Below are 20498 nucleotides of genomic sequence, written 5' to 3'. Positions count from 1 at the left end.
CTAAGCAACATAATTAAAAAAAAATCCCAATCAAAATCCGTTTGTTTAAGATAGAGATATCTGTTTTTTTTGCATGGGCTGCGTCTCAGACCATAAGACATCCCACAAATTGGTCATCTTACGAAAACGGTCTGTAGCATCTGGACGTTTTGGCCTATAAACTAATATGACCCCAATGTGGAAAGTGGTGACTCTAATGAACACAATGTTCTCTGTTTTGCTCTACGACACCCACAAGTGTCATGGGACTCATCTGAAGGTAACCCATACAAATGAATGGAAGTATGGTGGTAGTTTTGTGCCAACAAAAATAAGGGGTTAAATATATGTACCAAAAAAACGAAATGAGCTTTCTTATATATTCTAGATGTAGGGAAGACACTTCAAAACCTTATTCCTTATGATTTTTTTTTTTACATTTAAGAATGTGTTATTCAATGTGTTCTTACGGGCTGTAGACGGCTTACACTTTTAGTGGTTAAAGAAGGTTAAAGAGGTTAAAGAAAACATTGTGGTATCTTTTGATTCTTTGATGCACTTCAGACCTAACAGATTCAAGCCTGATTGTCATAAAAGCTGCCTGTCTAGTCTGCCTGTCCAACTGACCCTCACTGTGGGAGAAATCTGCAGCAACCAGCCAGCCAGCTAGGAGTCATGTGTGCACTAACTCGAGCTAACCAATTAGCTGCACCGTCTGGAAGTTTCCAGGCATTGCTCTAATTCAGTGCGGAAAACCCAGCCTCAGTTCCTGTTACTGGCTGAATAGGTATTTGCCCAAACGCAAAGACCAGAGAACCAGACGGCGAGTCTCCTGTTAGGCACGCATGGCGTATGCAGCTCTTCCGTTAAAAACTAGACCCGGCACCAAAGTGTTAATAACGCAGTGGAGTGGAATGAGTCGACCCCCCTCCTCTCTCCCCTCCATCTCTGTTAGTGCATCAGCCAGTTACAGTGCCAAGCAGGGAGAGAGAGAGAGCGAAAGCAGTCCGGGCAAGGCAGTACCCTCGCTACACTCCACCCCCACCCTTTCGACAACCCAAATCTCTCTCCCCTGTTCTCTCGTTCCCTCTATCTTTAGTCTGCACCCTTGTTCCTCACCTTTATCCTTCTCATCCGCCCCCAAACCCTCTTTCTCTATCGCTCTCTCTCCTTTTCTCTCTCTGGGGTGGCAGACAGACGGTGTGTTTGGAGCTCCTGTCCGCAGCAGAGCCGAGCCGAGCCGGTAAAAGGTGATGTCATCCTGCAATGTGAGCGTCCCTGTAGCACTGATGCAATACTCCGGTGACACTCTGTAATGAGCTGCTGGCAGGCACAACTGCTGAGCCTTCTCTCTTCCTATCACTATCCCTTTCTCTCCTCTACCCTCCATTTCTCAATTTGTACTTCTTCGCTTGATCCAAATCCCCCTTCCCCCTTGTCTATATTTGTTCTCTATCCACACAGTCCCCTTTCCTCCTTCTGCTTCCTATCCCTCCCTCCCGCCCCTCTGTGGTTGTCACAGTGTCATGGCACCATGGCTCAGCATTACTCATGGAGTATCACAGCCAGTCAGTCCGGCAGGCAGGACCTCTTCAGATAAAGGGCCAGCTCTACCGTTAAACCCTTCCTCCTCTCTTCACAGCAATGCCTGCTGGGGTAACCCTTCCCTGACAGAAAATACAATTTGAAATTGTGGATTGAAGTATTCAATTCAGTTCTATACCGTATGCAATTGAGAAACATGACACAAGACAAGGCAGAAGGTAATAGAAAGAGTGTGCTAGCACGTATTGTCTGTGTTTAAGGGTTCTCCCATACCCTGAGAATAGCTGTGTGCGGGGTTTTCTTCTTGTCTGTGCTGAGATCCTCCGACTCCTCTGGAGTTATCAACAGCTCACAACAATGATCAAGCAGCAGCGACTGATACAGCAGCACTAAACAAACCCTTTCTCACGTCTGATATGTCAATCAGGACTTTCACCCTCCCCCTTCTCCCTCCTGCCCCCCCCCACACACTTCAATAAACCCCCATTGTTTGCTGGAGATGGATCCTGCCACCCTACTCCTCCCTCCTCAGGCATAGCTTTCTGTCATGTCAGTCTGAGCTAAGCTGCGGAACAGGGTTAGCGACCGCAGAACTGCTACTCATCAACGCCAACACCTGAACCCATGCAGAATAGCCAAGCGCTAACGCTAACAGATTAGCATCCTTCCATGACTGGCTCAGGCTCTGCACGGCTGGGAGAGGAGCTGTGGATGTGTGTGTGTGTGTGTGTGTGTGTGTGTGCGTGTGTGTGCGTGTGAGCGTGAGTGGCCTAGGGGGGTCTAGCGGTCTAGGCCGTTGCTTCCAGTGCGCATGTACCACTGCAGCATGGGTTCCAATCTGTGTGTGAACTGCGTGGGAATGGGCCCCTTTTATCCTGTGACCTAGCAGAGAGACTATACAGCAGAAACTAGGTGTGTAATCCTTTTAGGGCCTGCAACAGTGGAATGACTGGGATGGGAGCTGGAGCATAAACCTGACTGAGTCTGGGCTGGATTAGAGGAACACTGACAGAGAGAGACACTCGAGCCCTAGCAAACCAAACTCTCTCTCTTTTCTCATTCACTTACTTACTGTACATACTGTCAATGTCATGGTAGGGCTCTGGAGCTACCAACTTGTGTATGAAATATAACTGTATCATGCTGTATCTTATATTGGGGAGCTGTTTTTTGAACAGGTGGTCAGGACAATAGATTTAATAAGAATATAACAATAATAATAAAAATAACAACAACAATAATAATAATAATTATAATAATATTATTAGGGCTTGGCGTTAATGTACAGGGCTTGGCGTTGTGTGTTAGAGCTGCTTACCTCTCTTCCCTGTATACCACCTGACCATCCTCATCAGCTGCACGTACAGGGCCATCATGACGCAAGCCGTGTGTTTATGTTTGTGTGTGCGTTTATGTGTGTGTTTTTGATACGGTGAATGTTTGTTTGTTTGTATGTGTGTGTGTGTGTGTGTGTGTGTGTGTGTGTGTGTGTGTGTGTGTGTGTGTGTGTGTGTGTGTGTGTGTGTGTGTGTGTGTGTGTGTGTGTGTGTATGTGTGTGTGTTAGTTAGATATGGAGGGCGATACAGTGAGAATTTTTAGAGTGAGAATATGAGTGTGTGTATGAGAATGTGTTTGTGCGTTTCTGTCTGTGTGAGGGTGGTGTAATCTGAATTTGCATTTATGCTTGCTTGCTTTGGATGCAATTCAAATAATTTGTAACCTCAAGGGAGAGACCCACGTGAAGAAATACTACAGTTTACTATAAAGTGGCTTGCGAAAGTATTCAACCCCCTTGGCATTTTTCCTATTTTGTTGCCTTACAACCTGGAATTAAAATATATTTTTTGGTGGTTTGAATCACTCAATTTACAGAACATACCTACCACTTTGAAGATGCTAAATATTTTTTTTATTGTCAAACAAACAAGAAATAAGACACAAAACTTGTGTGCATAACTATTCACCCCCCCAAACTCAATACTTTGTAGAGCCACAAGTTGAATGTGTTCCGCTGGTGGACAGCGATCTTTAAGTCATACCACAAATTCTCAATTGGATTGAGGTCTGGTCTTTGACTAGGCCATTCCAAGACACTTAAATGTTTCCCCTTAAACCACTTGACTGTTGCTTTAGCAGTATGCTTAGGGTCATTGTCCTGCTGGAAGGTGAACCTCCGTCCCAGTCTCAAATCTCTGGAAGACAAACAGGTTTCCTCAAGAATTTCCCTGTATTTAGCGCCATCCATCATTCCTTCAGTTCTGACCAGTTTCCCAGTCCCTGCCGATGAAAAACATCCCCACAGCATGATGCTGCCACCACCATGCTTCACTGTGGGGATGGTGTCTTCGGGGTGATGAGAGGTGTTGGGTTTGCGCCAGACATAGCATTTTCCTTGATGGCCAAAAAGCTAAATTTTTGTCTCATCTGACCAGAGTACCTTCTTCCATATGTTTGGGGAGTCTCCCACATACCTTTTGGCGAACACCAAATGTGTTTGCTTCTTTTCTTCTTTAAGCAATGGCTTTTTTCTGGCCATTCTTCCATAAAGCCCAGCTCTGTGGAGTGTACGGCTTAAAGTGGTCCTATGGACAGATACTCCAATCTCCACTGTGGAGCTTTGCAGCTCCTTCAGGGTTATCTTTGGTCTCTTTGTTGCCACTCTGATTAATGCCCTCTTTGCCTGGTCCATGAGTTTTGGTGGCCGGCCCTCTCTTGGCAGGTTTGTTGTGTTGCCATATCCTTTCCATTTTTTAATAATGGATTTAATGGTGATCCGTGGATGTTCAAAGTTTCAGATATTTTTTTTTAACCCAATCCTGATCTGTACTTCTCCACAACTTTGTCCCTGACCTGTTTGGAGAGCTCCTTGGTCTTCATGGTGCCGCTTGCTTGGTGGTGCCCCTACATTTTTTCATTTCACCAATTTGGACTATTTTGTGTATGTCCATTACATGAAATCCAAATAAAAATTACAGGTTGTAATGCAACAAAATACTTTTGCAAGGCACTGTACTTTTGCAAGGCACTGTAGAATACTACAATACTTACTATAGAATTCTGTAGTAAACTGTTGTATACTATACAACACAATGTGGTATCCACTGATAATGTAAATGTAAAGTACTTACTGTATAATTGTGTAGTGTACTGTAGAATACTACAGAAAATACTACAGCATTATTCGCATAAAAACATTGTAGCAATAATTTCTGCAAAAACACAACAGTCTGCAACAAGTATAGACCATACAATGTGTTCCCTACAGGTTAAAGTTCAGAGCAGAAGCTCTGCACTATCGGTTCCAACCCCAGTCCTACCTACAGGTTATAGTTCAGAGCAGAAGCTCTGCACTATCGGTTCCAACCCCAGTCCTACCTACAGGTTATAGTTCAGAGCAGAAGCTCTGCACTATCGGTTCCAACCCCAGTCCTACCTACAGGTTATGGAACATTTGTTCTTTTAGTATTTCTCCAGTAGGTTTCTTCAATAAGAAAGCCTCCACTACTATGTCAAAGATATTTAAACAAAAACACAATAGTAAATACTACAGTAATGTTTGCCAAAACACTACAGTAAATACTACAAAAGTATACACCTCACACACATGGTTATGGGCTTAAAAAAAGAAGACACCTGAACCATTTCAGATATAGAGTTGAAATGTATTCAACTTTGAGTTTGCATCCCAATATTAAACATTATATACATCACAGAAGACTGAAATATACCAAAACTGTTTGACATAGAAACACAAACATTTCGTCATGTTTTTTGGTATAGTGTATATTAATAACATTCCACTAGATCATTTGACTACAGGAAAGGGCTACACACTATTATTGCACACAGACTGAGTCCATGCAACCTATTATGTGACTTGTTAAGCAAATGTTTACTCCTGAACTTATTTAGGCTTGCCATAACACAGGAGTTTAATACTTATTGACTCAAGACATTTCCACTCAAGCCATGCATGCCTGTAAACATTTTGAAAACATAATTCCACTTTGACATTATGGGGTATTGTGTGTAAGCCACTATAAAAAAAATCTCTATTTAATCAATTTTAAATTCAGGCTGTATCACAAGAAAATGCTGAAAAGTAAAGTGGTGTGAATAATTTCTGAATGCACTGTAATACAGTCCACATTACACTAGAGTAAATACTACAGTATACTACAATCTGTAAAAACACAACGTTAATTACTATAGTATATACTACAGTTTTATTTTATTACAGTATGTATACTATAGTTAACTATAAATACTACAGTATTCTACAGTATACTACAGTATTCACTGTAGTGTTTTTGCAGACTTTAGGGATGGGAGGGGAGGGAGGACGGGAGAGAGAGGGGGGAATGGGACACAGCTTGTGTCAATGTAACAAAGTGTATGCAGAAGAGCTGAGTTGAGTTTGCACTGTAACTCGATTTGAATCAGTCTTATGAGATTCAATTTGATTTATTTTCGGTTGGAGTCAGCTCAATTCAGGTTCGTCTGTTCGTCTGCATTGGTCATTATAGACTCTATCGTGACACTGCTAATAGAGGCCCATGTGACAGCAGTGGTTGAGTAACCAGGTCGTTCTTGATTTGCGGTGGCATTTGTGTCCATGAAAAACACTATAAAATGACAAATAGTTACACAGTATACATGTTTTTGTTGATATTGAACTGTCTATTAATGATAAAACATCCTTTAAACTGCAAAACATAACGTTTATGCATTGTTTAAAGTACTTATGCTAAGCAAATTGGTTTGTCCCAGTAGTTATGTCTAGAGTTGTAGTGACATGTTTTGGGGATTTAGCAATATCTATCTATTATTTTGAATTCTGGAAAGTTACAAGTATTTCATATATTGTATAAATCAATAAAAACAAAAAAGGCTATTAAAATACATATTTTTTAAAACTTGTATAATGTCTGTCCATCAGTTGTATGTCATTAGTGTTTCCGCATTGAAAATGACACATTACAAAGATATTCAAGGACCTTGAGCATTCCCTCCATTGGCAAGCTGTTATCGGGGGAGGGGTCTGTACTAAAGAAAAGTATTAGCTCATCACACCCTTTTAGTATGTCATAACCTCGAGGATTCCATTGATAATTTGGTACAGTGCATTCGGAAAGTATTCAGACCCTTTAACCTTTTCCACATTTTGTTACGTTACAGCCTTATTCTAAAATGGATGAAATTGTTTGTTTTCCTTATCAATCTACACACAATACCCCATAATGACAAAGCAAAAACAGGGTTAAGAAATGTTTGCACATTTTTACAAATAAAAAACAGAAATATTACATTTACATAAGTATTCAGACCCTTTACTCAGTACTTTGTTGAAGCACCTTTGGCAGCGACTACATCCTCAAGTCTTCTTGTGTATGACACTACAACCTGTATTTGGGGAGTTTCTCCCATTCTTCTCTGCAGATCCTCTTAGGCTCTGTCAGAATGGATGGGGAGCGTCGCTACACAGCTATTTTCAGGTCTCTCTAGAGATGATCGATCGGGCTCAAGTACGGGCTCTGGCTGGGCCACTCTAGGACATTCAGAGACTTGTCTTGAAGCCACTCCTGTGCTGTCTTGGCTGTGTGCTTAGTGTCGTTGTCCTGTTGGAAGGTGAACCTTCGCCCCAGTCTGATGTCCCGAGCACTCTGGAGCAGGTTTAATCAAGGATCTCTCTGTACTTAGTCTCCCAGGCCCTGCTGCTGAAATACATACCCACAGCATGATGCTGCCACCACCATGCTTCACCGTTGGGATGGTGCCAGGTTTCCTCTTGATGTGACCCTTGGCATTCAGGCCAGAGTTCAATCTTGTTTCTATCAGACCAGAGATAATTTTTTTCTCAAGCAAAGGGTCTGAATACTTATGTAAATAAGGTATTTTTGTTCTTTATATTTAATGAATTTGCAAGATTTTCTAAAAACCTGTTTTTGCTTTGTCATTATGGGGTATTTTGAGTAGATTGATGAGGGGGGAAAAACTATTTAATCCATTTTACAATAAGGCTATAATGTAACAAAATATGGAAAAAGTAAAGGGGTCTGAATAGTTTCCAAATGCACTGTATGTCTAAATCCAAAGTGCCACTTGGTGTTACTCAATTTAAATTAAGGGAAATAACATTGTGAGAACATTTTTTATCATTTCACTTTAGTAAATGATTAAAGACCTTAGATTTGAGCATCTGTGGCCTCCATTTAAACGATTCCTCAATAACCAAAAATGTCTCATTGGTGTTATCCCAATGGTAAAAATTATTTTAAGTGTCACGCCCTGGCCTTAGTTATATTTGTTCTCTTTATTATTTTGGTTAGGTCAGGGTGTGACGAGGGTGGTTTGTGTGTTTTTGTCTCGTCTAGGGTGTTTGTACTGTCTAGGTTTTTTTTGTAGAGGTATGGTGTTGTGTTCATTATAGGTGTTTATGTAAGTCTATGGTTGCCTAGATTGGCTCTCAATTAGAGGCAGGTGTTTATCATTGTCTCTGATTGGGAACCATATTTAGGCAGCCATGTTCTTTGGGTATTTTGTGGGTGATTGTTTCCTGTGTCAGTGTTTGTGCCAAACGGGACTGTTACGGTTTGTTCACGTTTATTGTTTTTGTATTGGTGTTCATAGTTCAGTTTTCTATATTAAAACATGGATAACTACCACGCTGCGTATTGGTCCGATCCTTGTTACACCTCTTCAGAGGAAGAAGAGGAAGACAGCCGTGACATTAAGTCATTAAGCTGCCATATCAGTTGATTTAGAATATAAGGATGACCCCAAATACATTTCAATAAAATAATTGTACAACTTAGTGAAAAAGTGGAAATATTTGAAGATACATTTTTTGTGGAAAACCCCAGTTTTTCAGATGCCGGTAAACCACACTAACCAAACATACTGAAGAGGAGGCGCATCACAAGGTTGGTTTGAGATAGATCCATATGCCTGCCTGAAGAGTAGGAGATGAGATGAGACGGGGGAGCTTGTTTGACAGCAGTCCTGTCCATACAGTAAATTCTAAACTTGTTGAGAGGGTTATACTCACAATGCTGCCAGTGAATGGGCAGAGCCCACTCAAAACACACACAGTGGACACTGGGGCTGACAGCGACTGATAGTGTCACAGCTGAGCCCAGTTTCTTTTCAATAGAGCGGGGGTGGCAGTTGGGCTGCTGGTTGTGTTCAAGCAAAACAGAGGGTCATTTGGTGAGACAACTAGCCAAACACTAGCCGGTGGCTAGCTGGTGGCCTTACAGACTGTATAGGGGGAGAGGGTTGAGGGTGGAGAGGGTGGGGTGGTGGTGGTGTCCTTGGTAGAGGATGTATGCATTTGGTGGCAGGTGTACAAACAGACTAACCCAGGAGACCAGGAGAGGGTGGCCTAAGGGCTGGGCCCAGTGTTTGGTGTTTGTCACACACAGACCAGGCTGTGGTGAAGCGGGATGTGGGGTAACCATGAAGGCAGGTGCACACACACACACACACATCCTCAGACACTCAACTCACACATACACAGGCCTAAACGAAACACCCACAAATCCCACAAAACAAAATGAAGCACGTTGGGTTGGGCCAAACGCAACCGGATCGGGGGAAGGATCTGAGGGATTCCAACACTTGGATAAGGAAATTAGGGATTTGACAGAGGAGGGAAGCGAGAGAGAGGAGGTGAGAGGAAAAGAGAAGAGAGGAAAGACAGGCGGGCGTCCTCCTCACCTTCTTCTCACCCCCTCACCATGCCAAGTGCAGAGCCCAAATATTGTCAGCCAGTGATTGTCATGCAAATAATCCCCGGTCTCACGGTAATTGACCGTTAATTAACATAAAGACATTTAGCATCTCCTGGCTTCTAAGCATAGCCTACATACCTAGGAGCCTGGACCCTCTCTTCACATTTCAAGGCTGCGTTAAGATATTGACCTCAGAGACAGACCAAGCCCCGTTTAGGTAATACCTCCCATCCTCTCTAAGCGTTATCATCGTATTGTTGTCTATACTGCCAGGGGTGTTGTCAACTGAACTCTAATCTTAGATCTGCTATTGTTAGCTCAAAAGAGGAACCCACTGTGGTTTGCTCACCCAGTGCTTTTAGTTCAAATGTGAATTCCATAAAGTTGAATACCCCCTCGGTTTTCCAAATCATGTAGAGGGCTTGGGCTGTTGCACAATAGCAACCAAAGCCCATGTAAATTAGTTTATAACATTCCATCATTGGTTACACTGAGAGTTCCTCATATTGACATTGGCTGCGGACTCAGGCCCTATGGTGCTGACCTTGGAAAAGTAATTCCAATTTCTTCTCCTTCCTATATTACTAATGGGGATAGACCAAATGGTGATGTTCTATGTAATCTTATAGCCGTACCAACTATATCAATATCAACCATCAGACAGGGCCTGCAACCGTCTATTGAACGTAGCTTGTTTGAGTTGGAGTTTCCATGTGACTCGTAAAGGTCTTGGGTTGATGCATCTGAACATTAGGAGCTCATTTCCTAAACTGGATTACATCAAGATCTGGGCTATGCAGACAAATCCAGATATTCTGGTATTGACTGAAACTTGGATCTCTAGGAACATTCTGGACTCGGATATTAATATTTCAGAGCAGACAAACATGGTAGAGGTGGTGGAGTGGCCATTTTTTAATCAAAATAATTAATATTTTTCTTTACTGAGATCTATTTCCCTTGCCCAAAATGTTTAGCTACTATCTAAGCCTTTGTCTACCATCCTCCCTCAGCTAACATTTGTGCACTTGTGGAGTTAACTACACTGCTCAAAAAAATAAAGGGAACACTTAAACAACACAATGTAACTCCAAGTCAATCACACTTCTGTGAAATCAAACTGTCCACTTAGGAAGCAACACTGATTGACAATAAATTTCACATGCTGTTGTGCAAATGGAATAGACAAAAGGTGGAAATTATAGGCAATTAGCAAGACACCCCCAAAAAAGGAGTGATTCTGCAGGTGGTGATCACAGACCACTTCTCAGTTCCTATGCTTCCTGGCTGATGTTTTGGTCACTTTTGAATGCTGGCGGTGCTCTCACTCTAGTGGTAGCATGAGACGGAGTCTACAACCCACACAAGTGGCTCAGGTAGTGCAGTTCATCCAGGATGGCACATCAATGCGAGCTGTGGCAAAAAGGTTTGCTGTGTCTGTCAGCGTAGTGTCCAGAGCATGGAGGCGCTACCAGGAGACAGGCCAGTACATCAGGAGACGTGGAGGAGGCCGTAGGAGGGCAACAACCCAGCAGCAGGACCGCTACCTCCGCCTTTGTGCAAGGAGGTGCACTGCCAGAGCAATCCCACGTTGCCAGCCCGTTTATAAGCTCTCAGATCTGCCCAGCAACTCCATTTCAATTCTCACTATTCGCTAACATCCAGGGGAAGGCGTATGCAGTGCATCTCAACCAATAGAAGACAGGCAAATTAATAAACCGACCTCAGAACAGCCAGCAGAATTCAGCATTCTCACATCCTCATAGGAAAATTGCTCTAACTCCAGTTCTGTTTTACTCACAGATATAATTCAAACGGTTTTAGAAACTAGAGAGTGTTTCCTATCCAATAGTAATAATAATATGCATATTGTACGAGCAAGAATTGAGTACGAGGCAGTTTAATTTGGGAACGAAATTATTACAAAGTGCCAACAGCACCCCCTATTGAGAAAAGGTTAAGCGAGCGGGTGTTAAGAAGCGTGGCTTGGCGGATCATATTTCGGAGGACGCATGACTCGACCTTCGTCTCTCCCGAGCCTGTTGGGGAGTTGAGCCTTGAGACAAGATCGTAATTACAAAGTTGGGGTGAAAAAGGAGGTAAAAATATAAAATAATTAAGGGTTACAGGTAGATCGAATGCCTGGTACTCTCCGTAATTATCAGAAGTCATTCATAAAATAGAGGATGCTTGGGTCAAGTCCAGGAACACATGGTTAGGCCCGGACTGGCAAGCTTTTAACCAACTAAGGAATCATTGTGTAAAACAAATCAGAAAGGCTAAATCTGATATGTAACTGCTCTTTCAGATTGTAATGGGAACCCGGCTAAATTATACTGAACACAAATATGAACGCAACATGTAAAGTGTTGGTCCCATGTCTCATGAGCTGAAACTAAAGATCCCAGAATTTTTCCAATCATACAAAAAGCTTTCTTTAAATTTTGTGCACAAATTAGTTTACATCCCTCTTAGTGAGCATTTCTTCTTTACCAAGGTAATCCATCCACCTGACAGGTGTAGCATATCAAGAAGATGATTAAACAGCATGATCATTACACAGGTGCACATTGTGCTGAGGACAATAAAAGGCCACTCTAAAATGTGCAGATTTGTCACACAACACCATGCCACAGGAGCGTGCAATTGGCATGCTGACTGCAGGAATGTCCAACAGAGCTATTGCCAGAGAATTGATTGTTAATTTTTCTACCATAAGCCGCCTCCAATCGGCCTCACAACCGGAGACCACGTGTAACCACACCAGCACAGGACTGTAATAATCTGTAATAAAGCCCTTGTGTAGGGGAAAACTAATTCAAATTGTCTGTTTGGGTGGGTGGGCCTGGGATGTGAAATCAATAGATTAAGGCCTAATGAATTTATTTCAATTGACAGATTTCCTTCTATGAACTGTAACTCAGTAACTTCTTTGAAATTGTTTCATGTTGCGTTTAATTTTTTTTCTGTTTAATTAAGTTAAGACACTGGTCTCATTGATGCATTCAATCATCATTTTATTTCACCGGGCTATCTCTTTGAAAGAACTTCTAAGCCTATTCACAATTATATTGGGCTGGATGCTGATAGGGAAAACTTGCTGAATGATCAGAGAAATTATAGTCAAAGCTTTTCTTTTAGGCTATTTACAAAAAAATAATACCTGGACAGTTTGCTAGCAATAGACCACAAGAAATCCACATGGGCCGACAAATTATACCCTGGTCTGCTAAAGTGTGCAGCGCCCAACATTGTTGACTCAATAACCCACATTTTTTATTTAACACTGTTATCAGGAAATATTCCAAAAGTATGGAAATCAGCTCTTGTGCTACCACTCCATAAGGGCGGGGATAGTAGTGATCTTAATAATTATCGCCCAATTTCAAGACTTCCTTGTCTAGCTAAGATTCTTGAATCCTTGGTGAATGTACAACTTTGCTCTTTTTTAAATCAGAGAAATGTATTTTGAATGTAAATCAATCAGAGTTTAGGCCTGGGCATAGCACTATTACAGCAACCACTTTAGTTGTTAATGATCTGGTCAATGCTTTAGACACTCAAATTAAATGTGCTTTTTGTTTGTGGACCTGTCAAAAGCTTTTGATACTGTTGATCGTGCTCTTTTACTGAATACGTTGTCCTCGATAGGCCTGAGCTCTGACGCCTGTTCTTGGTTTTAATGATAATCTTAGTGACAGAACTAAGGCCATCGTGATTGATGGGGTAAAGTCTGAATTTCTTGAAGTACATAAAGGTGTACCACAGGGGTTGATTTTGGGACCTGTTCTCTTCACTATTTATATAAACACCATTGGTCAATCTGTTAAAAATTGTAAACTTAATCTATATGCCGATGATACTATTACGTATCCTATTGCCTGTTGACTGTTGATCTGGCTGTGTCTAAACTACAGTCAGATTTTATAGCTTTGAAAAGCATGAGCTCTGCTCTGTTTCTTGCACAGGCTCTTCACACTTCATCAGTCTTTCATTCACAATATGACAAGCACTTGATAATTATTCAGACTATTCTTAATTTAATCTGGTCTTTACATATAGCCTACTAATATTTGTGTGGGAAAGTGGAGGCTGGTGGGAGGAGCTTTAGGGGGGCTGGCTCATAGTAATGGCTGGAATGGAATAAATGGAACAGTATCAAACACACCAAGCATGTGGAAACCACATGTTTGACTCTGTTCCATGTATTCCATTCCAACAATTACATGGAGCCTGTCTTCAATATAGCTCCCCCCACCAGCCTCCACTGGTGTAGAATTATTTATTATTTTTTATTAGAATTGCCCACAAAAAAAAACATGTCATCCGTAGCCTGCACTCGAATAGCGAGGTTACGTGCGGTTACGTTTTGAATATGCATGCATAGGCGGTGCATCCATAGGGCTAGGGGAAGCTTTCCCTAAAGTAAATTTAAATAAATTGCCAAAATTATACAGCCTAATTAGAGTACTCCTGTCTATACAGAAATAAATAAAATCATTCAAAATAGGCTACTAAAGCATGATTTTGCCACAGAGGATCATTAGCTTCTTTAAAAAAAATAAGTTGGGGATTGTTTTAAATCGCATTGCCTACAATCGGAAAGAAAGGCAGCGTGTGCAATTTGGGAAGTTATTGTTGAGTCGTGACTGTCTGTGAAAAGTAGAGGTCCAAGCCATGCATATCGCAATATTTCAAAATACAATTGAGGGAAAACATAGTTTGGAAAGCAAATGGTTATTGCTGTAAAGAGAAGACAATGAAAAGACAAATTTGTCATTCAGTTATCAAAATTCTATCTATGGGATCCTCTTTTTAATAGAGGCCATAAAAACTGTTTTCTCACGCAATTGCATAGCCTATAGAAATGTTCCACAACATGAGCTCTCATAATTTTGGGGGGGATTTTCGATTGCATTTGCATTGATGTAACAGTGATTAGAGGGACAGTAGAGTTAGCAAGTTTGGTAAGCTACTAATGACCATCAGTGGCATCAGAGCGCAGTTTTGGAGAAGTGTAGTTACCATGACTAAACGATCACGTAGAATTTGACTGCAGTCATGACCCGTGACCGCTGGTTTGGCGGTAATACCGTCACCGTAACAGCCCTAGGTGTGAGGGAGAGAGAGCAGATACAGGCTAGAGGTAGGGTGGAAGGCCTTGTGTACCAGATACCTTGATCGTACCCAACACATCACCTCAGTTATTGCCTTACTGTACAGTGCCAGCATCACCCTCTCCAACCCCCATCGCATAGAGCTTAGAGTTCAGACTGAAGGAATCACAATCCAGCTACAGGGGCCATTTTGTAAGAGACAAAACTATAGTAGCATCTTACAAAGAAATATCTTCTATCTTTATGAAAAATTCAAGAACATTGCTTATGGCGTACCAAAATATGAAATGTACAGAAATTGGGTCAATTCGACACTTTCTTAATTTCTTAATTTCAAACTGTGGCATTCCTTCCACAGCAAGGCAATAATAAGGAGGCTGAAGTTCTGAAGTGCATGAAGAAAACTGTCAACATGTTAGAGGCACATCTGTTGGATCTATTTCTACATCTGTGGTGGGGTCAGGGAGAGAGATGAAGGTCAGAGGTGCAGCTGGCATCTGGCAATGTCCTTGAGAAGGGGTCTGAGGAGCACACAGAAAGGATAGGAAGCCTTCAACACAAGGTGTGTGAGTGCATATTAATTTGTCAAATCAAATCAAATTGTATTTGTCACATGCACCGAATACAACAGGTGTAGACGATACCGTGTAATACTCACTTACGAGCCCTTAAAAAGTAAGAAACATTTCCAAAAATAAAAAAAGGAAATAGTAACACAATAAAATGACAATAACGAGGCTATATAGAAGGAGTACCGGTGCCTAGGCAATGTGCAGGGGTACGAGGTAGTTAAGGTACTTGAGGTAATATGTACATGTAGGTAGAGGTAAAAATGACTAGGCAATAAGGATACATTATAAATAGAGTAGCAGCAGCGTATGTGAAGAGTGTGAAAGAGTGTAAAAGTGTGTCTATGTGTGAGTGTATGTGTGGCATCAATATGCATGTGTGTGTGTGTGTGTTTTGTGTGTGTGAGCATATGTAGTGTGTGTCTGTCAGTGTTGTGTTCGAGACCACCTAAAGCGAGACCGATTCAAGACCAAGACCGGAGCATATTGAGTCCGAGTCAAGACCAAGACCGGAGGGGGGGCGAGACTGAGTCAAGAGCGAGACCAGAAAAATGTGAGTCCAATTCAAGACCATGATTGCAATTTTGTCAAATCATAATAAGAGTTCAAAATGTCCAGTATTTCTGTGTTCATACTTCAGATCAACATCTAGATTCTTTAGATATTCAAAATAGTGAAAAAATGCATGCTGAGGGAAAATGGGCCTTCTATGCCTTCAGAGACAGACTAAGGATTTATAAAATAATGATTATAATAATAATAATAATAATAATGATAATGATATTATTTTCAATGATGCGCTTCAGTTTTTGTTGGAAAGGAAAAGGAGGAGGAGAAAAAAAAGATCCAATCAGGATTTTTATTTGCTGGTCTCTGAGGAGTAAATCTAGCTAGCTAAGTCAGCCATTGGCTAGGCCATCAGAAGCTAGTTGAAGGCATCCGTCTTCAACTTTATTAGGGCAACATTTTGGAGTGACAGTGGAATCAACCAATCGCATTTTGACTTAATGGGTGGGACCATCTTCTTGAAGGCAGACAGGTCACTACACAATAGCGAGCAGTAGTTTTCCCATGGTCTAGCAAGCTAGCTTTTGTTGCCGGCTAGTTTGCAGTGGCTGCAGCAGGTTTTATCAAAGAGGATGTTGTTGCTAATTTGTTAGCTTCTCCCTTTTCAAGAATAACTTTCAACAAGAAGTTAAGTTGATGATCATCATCTGGTGAGTGGAACTGTGTTTTTTTATTGCAGAGCATTTGCTGTTGTTAGCCTACTCACTACTGTAAGTTGCTATGTATAAGAGCGTCTGCTAAAATTTAACCTTAAAAGGTATGCTAACTGGATAACAGTCATTCAAGTTCTTGCTAGCTAACCAAATGACGTGCATCTCTAGCTGTGTATAGCCATCAAAAAATGATATGAGGGAGAAAAAGTTAGTCACTAACCCACTCCTCCAATGGTTAGCCTAGCTAATGTTAGGCTCCGTGTTTTTAGCTCGCTACATAAATAGATACACTAGCCTATTAGCCACCTTATGACTGACTTGCTAGTTTGATTGTATTGACATTCCCAGCCTTCGTTACATTCGTCCATTTTTGTCCAAAATATTGAGTCATTAAAACTGAAACACTGCATCCCGAAAGGAGGCAGCAAACAATGTACCAGGCCAGCTGTGATTTACAACCGGATAGCAATATTTTTGGGACTACCAAGAAATGCCACAATCTATCTGCATTATTAAAGCTCATCTACACCCCCTAAAAAATGGTTATTAGTGAATTATAATAATCATGCATTGAAGTGCATCCATCTATTCTGCCAACAATGCCTTAGTGTACGTCATTGAACGTTCAGTCAAATATAAACTATTTGTAAAACCTCTTAAAGTTGGTTTTGTAGCATAAACTGGGAATTTGACATTTTTGACTGATATTATTGTCTGTTTTTTTCCATATCTGCAAAGTAGTTAAAAACGCTGTCAGTTCTTTATGTGCTAAACGTAAAATGTTGTTTTTTTTGCAATGGGAAGTAATAGTTGTACATTTCGATTGGGAAATGCTTATTGGTTGTGTTGTTGTATTCTTATGATTGGGACCTACTGGCTTATTATGTCCGAGTTTATAGACTGCTTGTCCTTTAACATCATGCTGTGTGTGATTGCTGTCTTTCCATCGGCCGTATGCAGTGGTGTAGTGGTACCTGGAGAAGTCGGTATACTCAAATTTTGCCAAAAAGTTCCCAAACGGCCAGCCCAGTGGAAAATCCTGTTCTCCTATGTTTTTTGTTTTCCTATAGATCTTTCTGGTTATCACTCTCAAAATAACTCTTACATTTTTTTTTTTTTTTAAATGTTAATGGTCTAAGTCCAACAAAGCATAAACCACATCAATCTCATTGGGTGGGCCTGTCAGGGCCTGCCTCCCCAGTGGTTGGGATTCTGTCCACCCAGGCCCATCCATGTCTGTGCCCCTGATCCAAGCAGCGCATGATGACAATTGGGCTTCACAAATAGCCTACTAACCACACTTTGGACCCATTGTTGCATACCCATTGCATACTCACTGTTGCCTTAGTTAGCACTGATAGATATCACACGTTGAAACGTCTTTGCTGCCCTACTGGCTACCGTTGTCATTCTTCTGTGAGCTGCTCCATGCCAAAACCAGTTGAGAGCTGCACACTCTTGCTGCCTGCAGATGATATTCCTATGAAACTAGGCTGTGCGCAGCGCGCATGTGAATATATTTCATGTGCTTTGCGATTGTGTAGGCTACTTTGTGCATGATTTCTTTATTGTATATAATAATTAATAAGTAGTATACCTCCACTACACTACTTTGATATGCATCAGTAGGTATTAAGAAATGAGTATACGCAATGCCCACTGGGGGAAAAAAGTGGGTATACGGCTTATACAGTGGTTGCTCAACTAAAGGTTTTGCGATTATGCTGCGGGATTTAGAGGTAATATGTGGTTTAGTACTATTTTAGAACTATTTTAACACCGTTTTGCGCTGCTCTGAGACAAGCATGTGGACTAGTCTTGATAAATCAATGAGATTTTTATTTTGACAATCTCCATTTGGGTATTGGTTAGACTACAACTAAGATGTAGAAATGTTATGCTGTTAGTGTAACCTTTATTTAACTAAGCAAGTTAGTTAAGAACAAATTCTTCTTTACAAGGACAGCCTACTCACTCCTTCCCATCAGGGAATTCAACCCCGGTCTCCTGCGTGCCCGCACGACACGGGGATGCATTAGCTAAATAGCCCAGTACTGTAGCCTACTCCCGTTGTACAGCGTCATATTTTCCGTTACATCCTAACGGAAACCCAGAGGGTTTTTCATTTTTCTTGGAATACAAACACTATAATATTAATCAAATTAATTAAGCAATTTTTTAAACATTTCTTAAATCTCTAGTACAGCCACTATTGAAGGCTATAAAATGCTTCTCTGGTGGTCAAACTATCACTAACGAGCAATGGTACCAGTGGATGGCACTTAAATAACGTACCTGCGTACAGTGCGAAAGTATTCACCCCACTTGGCATTTTTCCTATTTTGTTGCCTTACAACCTGGAATTAAAATACAAATAATTTATTTTTGGAGGGTTTGTATCATTTGATTTACACAACATGCCTACCACTTTGAAGATGCAAAATATTTTTTATTGTGAAACAAACAAGAAATAAGACAAGCAGAACTTGAGCGTGCATAACTATTAACCCCCCCAAAGTCAATACTTGGTAGAGCCACCTTTTTCAGAAATTACAGCTGCAAGTGTCTTGGGGTATGTCTTTATAAGCTTGGCACATCAAGCCACTGGGATTTTTGCCCATTCTTCAAGGCAAAACTGCTCCAGCTCGTTCAAGTTGGATGTGTTCCGCTGGTGTTCAGCAATCTTTAAGTCATACCTCAGATTCTGAAATGTTTCCCCTTAAACCACTCGAGTGTTGCTTTAGCAGTATGCTTATGGTTATTGTTCTGAACCTTCATCCCAGTCTCAAATCTCTGGAAGACTGAAACAGGTTTCCCTCGAGAATTTCCCTGTATTTATAGCGCCATCCATCATTCCTTCAATTCTGATCAGTTTCCCAGTCCCTGCCGATGAAAAACATCCCCAGACTTGGCACTCCAGAGCCTTCCTCTGACACCACCTGGTATAGAGGTCCTGGATAGCATGGAGCTCGGCTCCAGTGATGTACTGGGACGTACGCACTACCCACTGTAGCACCTTACGGTTGGATACCATACAGTTGCCATGCCAAGCGGTGATGAAGCCAGTCAAGATGATCTCAATGGTGCAGCTGTATAACTTTTTGAGGATCTGAGGGCCCATGCCAAATCTGTTCAGCCTCCTGAGGGAGAAAAGGCATTGTCGTGCCCTCTTCACGACTGTGTTTTTTGGACCATGATAGGTCCTTAGTGATGTTAACACCGAGGAACTTGAAGCTCTCAACCCGCTCCACTACAGCCCCGTCGATGTGAATGGGGGGTGCTCGGCCCTCCGTTTCCTGTAGTTCACGATAAGCTCCTTTGTCTTGCTGATATTGATCAAGAGGTTGTTGTTCTGGCACCATACTGCCAGGTTTCTGGTTGAACAAGGAGTACAGGAGAGGACTAAGCACCCACCCCTGAGGTGCCCCCTGTTGAGGGTCAGCGTAGCGGATGTGTTGTTGCCTACCCTCACCACCTGGGGGGCGGCCCGTCAGGAAGTCCGGGATCCAGTTGCAGAGGGAGGTTTTCAGTCCCAGGGTCCTTAGCTTAATGATGAGCTTGGATGGCACTATGGTGTTGAACGCTGAGCTGTAGTCAATGAACAGTCCAGGTGGGAAAGGGCAGTGTGGAGCGCATGTCCATTTGTGTGTGTGTGTGTTACAAAATGTATACGTGTTCAAATACGTGAATTCTATTTGAGTAAAGATCACAGACTGTTTTACTGCCACGTTGTGTTTTTGCCTGCCTGTTAGCCAGCACCCTAGTCCTGGACTGGAAGGGGTTAACCCCATGTGGTCTCTTTGGGCGTCAACTCAACAATAAACCATAAAGGTGCGTCTAATGTGCCAATATGATGCATGGTTAAATAACCTAAAATTACTTTAGTTTCACGTGAAAGTGCTGGCCATGTGAGAGTTTTAGTTAGAACACACTCCTCGCCTTTACTGTTAGGCCTGTGTGCGTGTGTACATGAGTGTGTGTGTGTGTGTGTGTGTCAGAGCTCTCAGCTGGTGAGGGCAGACTGTGATCCGCTTGTGATCTCTCCTTGTTTTAGAAGAGAAGAAGAAGAGAGGGGGAAAATGAAAATAAAGAAAAGAACGGATGGCTTATCTATCTGTGTGAAAACAGCTACAAGGCACTGAACTCCATTGTTTCCCCCCCTGTCTACCTCCTATACCCATCCACCTCTGCCCTCCCGGCTAATGCACCCATTAATTGAGCTGAGGCACACATTATGGCAGCATAAACCAATCTAAAGTAGTTAAAATAGGATTGCGTTGGTGTGCAGATGTGTTCATAAATACACTAACTGACTAATAGGATAGCTGGCCAGT

General features: G+C 41.8%; 1 non-coding gene across 1 annotated transcript; it reads left to right on the top strand.

Moving 5' to 3' along the window:
* The first annotated feature begins 4970 nt into the window (after positions 1 to 4970).
* Positions 4971 to 5025, top strand: LOC120053112. Its single transcript, XR_005477474.1, has one exon. It is a non-coding gene; the product is annotated as a U7 small nuclear RNA (small nuclear RNA).
* The last annotated feature ends 15473 nt before the right edge of the window (positions 5026 to 20498 follow it).

The sequence above is a fragment of the Salvelinus namaycush genome, chromosome 8 (genome assembly GCF_016432855.1).
Source record: "Salvelinus namaycush isolate Seneca chromosome 8, SaNama_1.0, whole genome shotgun sequence".
In the NCBI taxonomy this organism is placed as follows: Eukaryota; Metazoa; Chordata; class Actinopteri; order Salmoniformes; family Salmonidae; genus Salvelinus; species Salvelinus namaycush.
The sequence above is the reverse complement of the archived record's forward strand: the minus strand, read 5'-3'. Positions and strand labels throughout refer to the sequence as shown.